Below are 5495 nucleotides of genomic sequence, written 5' to 3'. Positions count from 1 at the left end.
CATGGATTCTGTCAGTGTTTTGATCTGTTCACCATCAACATTGCGTGCAGCAGCAACCACAGCCTCCCAGACACTGTTCATAGAGGTGTACTGTTTTCCCTCCTTGTAAATCTCACATTTGATGATGGACCACATGTTCTCAATGGGGTTCAGATCAGGTGAACAAGGAGGCCATGTCATTAGATTTTCTTCTTTTATACCCTTTCTTGCCAGCCACGCTGTGGAGTACTTGGACGCGTGTGATGGAGCATTGTCCTGCATGAAAATCATGTTTTTCTTGAAGGATGCAGACTTCTTCCTGTACCACTGCTTGAAGAAGGTGTCTTCCAGAAACTGGCAGTAGGACTGGGAGTTGAGCTTGACTCCATCCTCAACCCGAAAAGGCCCCACAAGCTCATCTTTGATGATACCAGCCCAAACCAGTACTCCACCTCCACCTTGCTGGCGTTTGAGTCATACTGAAGCTCTCTGCCCTTTACCAATCCAGCCACGGGCCCATCCATCTGGCCCATCAAGACTCACTCTCATTTCATCAGTCCATAAAACCTTAGAAAAATCAGTCTTGAGATATTTCTTGGCCCAGTCTTGACGTTTCAGCTTGTGTGTCTTGTTCAGTGGTGGTCATCTTTCAGCCTTTCTTACCTTGGCCATGTCTCTGAGTATTGCACACCTTGTGCTTTGGGCACTCCAGTGATGTTGCAGCTCTGAAATATGGCCAAACTGGTGGCAAGTGGCATCTTGGCAGCTGCACGCTTGACTTTTCTCAGTTCATGGGCAGTTATTTTGCGCCTTGGTGTTTCCACACGCTTCTTGCGACCCTGTTGACTATTTTGAATGAAACGCTTGATTGTTTGATGATCACGCTTCAGAAGCTTTGCAATTTTAAGAGTGCTGCATCCCTCTGCAAGATATCTCACTATTTTTGACTTTTCTGAGCCTGTCAAGTCCTTCTTTTGACCCATTTTGCCAAAGGAAAGGAAGTTGCCTAATAATTATGCACACCTGATATAGGGTGTTGATGTCATTAGACCGCACCCCTTCTCATTACAGAGATGCACATCACCTAATATGCTTAATTGGTAGTAGGCTTTCGAGCCTATACAGCTTGGAGTAAGACAACATGCATAAAGAGGATGATGTGGTAAAAATACTCATTTGCCTAATAATTCTGCACTCCCTGTATATATTATATATACATATACACACACACACACATATATATATATATATATATATATATATATATATATATATATATATATATATATAAAAAAATTTATGCTTACCTGATAAATTTATTTCTCTTGTGATGTATCAAAGTCCACGGGTTCATCCATTACTTGTGGGATATTCTCCTTCCCAACAGGAAGCTGCAAGAGGACACCCACAGCAGAGCTGTCTATATAGCTCCTCCCCTAACTGCCACCCCCAGTAATTCGACCGAAGACAAGCAAGAAAAAAATGGAGAAACTATAGGGTGCAGCGGTGACTGTAGTTTAAAAATAAAAAACACCTGCCTAAAAATGACAGGGCAGGCCGTGGACTGGATACACCACAAGAGAAATAAATTTATCAGGTAAGCATAAATTTTGTTTTCTCTTGTAAAGGTGTATCCAGTCCACGGGTTCATCCATTACTTGTGGGATACCAATACCAAAGCTTTAGGACACGGATGAAAGGAGGGACAAGGCAGGAAACTTAAACGGAAGGCACCACTGCCTGTTAGACCTTTCTCCCAAAAATAGCCTCTGAAGAAGCAAAAGTATCAAATTTATAGAATTTAGAAAAGGTATGAAGCGAAGACCAAGTCGCCGCCTTACAAATCTGTTCAACAGAGGCCTCATGTTTAAAAGCCCATGTGGAAGCTACTGCTCTAGTAGAATGAGCTGTAATTCTTTCAGGAGGCTGCTGGCCAGCAGTCTCATAAGCTAAGCGAATTATGCTTCTTAGCCAAAAGGAAAGAGAAGTTGCCGAAGCCTTTTGGCCTCTCCTCTGTCCAGAGTAGACAACAAACAAAGCAGATGTTTGACGAAAATCTTTCGTAGCTTGTAAATTAAACTTTAAAGCACGAACCACATCAAGATTGTGTAATAGACGTACCTTCTTTGAAAAAGGATTAAGACATATCTCCTGATTGAAATTCTTATTAGATACCACCTTAGGCAGAAACCCAGGTTTGGTACATAACACTACCTTATCTGCATGGAAAATCAGATAAGGGGAATCACACTGTAAAGCAGATAACTCCGAAACTCTTCGAGCCGAGGAGATAGCTACTAAAAATAGAACTTTCCAAGATTAAAGCTTAATATCTATGGAATGCAAAGGTTCAAACCGAACCCCTTGAAGAACTTTAAGAACTAAATTTAAACTCCATGGCGGAGCAACAGGTTTAAACACAGGCTTGATTCTAACTAAAGCCTGACAAAACGCCTGGAACCTCAGCCAGACGTTTGTGCAAAAGAATAGACAGAGCAGAAATCTGTCCCTTTAAGGAACTAGCTGACAATCCCTTCTCCAATGCTTCTTGGAGAAAAGATAATATCCTAGGAATCCTGACCTTACTCCATGAGTAACCCTTGGATTCACACCAATAAAGATATTTACACCATATCTTATGATAGATTTTCCTGGTGACAGGCTTTCAAGCCTGAATTAAGGTATCAATGACTGATTTGGAAAAACCACGCTTTGATAGAATCAAGCGTTCAATCTCCAAGCAGTCAGATGTAGAGAAATTAGATTTGGATGTTTGAAGGAACCTTGAAGTAGAAGGTCCTGCCTGAGCGGCAGAGTCCATGGTGGAAAGGATGACATGTCCACCAGATCTGCATACCAAGTCCTGCGTGGCCACGCATGGGCTATCAAGATCACCGAAGCTCTCTCCTGCTTGATCTTGGCAATCAGACGAGGGAGCAGACGAAACAGTGGAAACACATAAGCCAGGCTGAAGGACCAGGGCGCTGCTAGAGCATCTATTAGCGCTGCCTTGGGATCCCTTGACCTGGACCCGTTACAAGGAAGCTTGGCAGTCTGAGGAGACGCCATGAGATCCAGTTCTGGTTTGCCCGAAAGTTGGATCAACTGGGCAAATACCTCCGGGTGGAGCTCCCACTCCCCCGGATGAAAAGTCTGCCGACTTAGAAAATCCGCCTCCCAGTTCTCTACTCCTGGGATATGGATAGCTGAGAGATGGCAAGAGTGAACCTCTGCCCATAGAATTATCTTTGAAACCTCCAACATTGCCAGGGGGCTCCTTGTTCCCCCCTGATGGTTGATATAGACTACAGTCGTGATGTTGTCCGACTGAAATCTGATGAACCTGACCGCAGCTAGCTGAGGCCAAGCCTGAAGAGCATTGAATATCGCTCTTAGTTCCAGAATGTTTATAGGAAGGAGGGCCTCCTCCTGAGTCCACGAACCCTGAGCCTTCAGGGAGTTCCAGAAGGCTGGCATCTGTCGTTACTATAGTCCATTCTGGCCTGCAGAAACTCATTCCCTTGGACAGATGGACCCGAGATAGCCACCAGAGAAGAGAATCCCTGGTCTCTTGATCCAGATTTAGTAGAGGGGACAAATCTGTGTAATCCCCATTCCACTGATTGAGCATGCAAAGTTGCAGTGGTCTGAGATGTAGGCGGGCAAACGGAACTATGTCCATTGCCGCTACCATTAATCCGATTACCTCCATACACTGAGCCACTGACGGACGAGAAATGGAATAAAGAGCATGGCAGGAAGTTAGAAGTTTTGACAACCTGACCTCTGTCAGATAAATCTTCATTTCTACTGAATCTATCAGAGTTCCTAGGAAGGAAACTCTTGTGAGAGGTGAGAGAGAACTCTTTTCCTTCGTTCACCTTCCACCCGTGAGACCTTTAAGAATGCCAGAACAATGTCCGTATGGGACCTGGCAATATGAAAAGTTGACGCCTGTATCAGGATGTCGTCTAGGTAAGGGGCTACTGCTATACCCCGCCAGAAGGGACCCTAGAACCATCGTAAAGATTCTTGGTGCCGTGGCTAACCTGAAGGGAAGAGCCACAAACTGGTAATGCCTGTCTAGGAAGGCGAACCTGAGAAACTGATGATGATCCCTGTGTATCGGAATATGTAGATAAGCATCCTTTAAATCCACGATAGTCATATATTGACCCTCCTGGATCATAGGTAGGATGGTTCGAATAGTCTCCATCTTGAAGGATGGGACCCTGAGAAATTTGTTTAGGATCTTGAGATCCAAGATTGGTCTGAAAGTTCCCTCTTTCTTGGGAACTATAAACAGATTTGAATAGAAGCCCTGCCCCTGTTCCTCCTTTGGAAATGGGTGGATCACTCCCGTAACTCTCTCTTTATCTGGTTTGCAGATAATTGTGAGAGATGAAATCTCCCCTTTGGAGATGAAGCTTTTAAATCCAGAAGATATCCCTGGGAAACAATCTCCAGAGCCAAGGGATCCTGGACATCTCTTGCCCAAGCCTGGGCTAAGAGAGAAAGTCTGCCCCCCACTAGATCCGGTCCCGGATTGGGGGCTACTCCTTCATGCTGTCTTAGAGGCAGCAGCAGGCTTTTTGGCCTGTTTCCCCTTGTTCCAAGCCTGGTTAGGTCTCCAGACTGGCTTGGACTGGGCAAAATTTCCTTCTTGTTTTGTAGAAGAGGAAGATGAAACTGCGCCACTCTTGAAGTTTTGAAAGGAACGAAAATTAGTCTGTTTGGTCCTTAACTTGTTGGACCTATCCTGGGGAAGGGCGTGGCCTTTTCCTCCAGTAATATCAGAAATGATCTCCTTCTGCCCTTTGAAGGGGATCTTGAGAAGTTTAGACTTTGAAGTAACATCAGCTGACCAGGATTTAAGCCATAGCGCCCTACGTGCCTGAATGGCAAAACCTGAATTTTTAGCCGTTAGCTTGGTTAAATGAAAAATGGCGTCAGAAATAAATGAATTGGCTATTTTAAGAGCTTTAAGCCTGTCAAGGATATCATCCAACGGGGTCTCTACCTGTAAAGCCTCCTCCAGAGACTCGAACCAGAAAGCCGCTGCAGCAATGACTGGGGCAATGCATGCAAGGGGCTGGAGAATAAAACCTTGTTGAATAAAGATTTTCTTAAGGAAACCCTCTAATTTCTTATCCATAGGATCTAGGAAAGCACAACTGTCCTCGACAGGAATAGTTGTACGCTTAGCTAGGGTAGAGACTGCTCCCTCCACCTTAGGGACCGCCTGCCACAAGTCCCGTGTAGCGGCATCTATAGGAAACATTTTCTTAAAAGCAGGAGGGGGAGAGAACGGCACACCTGGTCTATCCCATTCCTTAGTAATAATTTCTGAAAACTTCTTAGGGATTGGAAAAACATCAGTGTAAACAAGCACTGCAAAGTATTTGTCCATTTTACACAATTTCTCTGGGACTACAATGGTGTCACAGTCATCCAGAGTCGCTAAAACCTCCCTGAGCAACACGCGGAGGTGTTCAAGCTTAAATTTAAATGATGTA

This window comes from Bombina bombina, chromosome 2 (genome assembly GCF_027579735.1).
Source record: "Bombina bombina isolate aBomBom1 chromosome 2, aBomBom1.pri, whole genome shotgun sequence".
Taxonomy (NCBI): Eukaryota; Metazoa; Chordata; class Amphibia; order Anura; family Bombinatoridae; genus Bombina; species Bombina bombina.
This window is presented reverse-complemented; position numbering follows the sequence as displayed.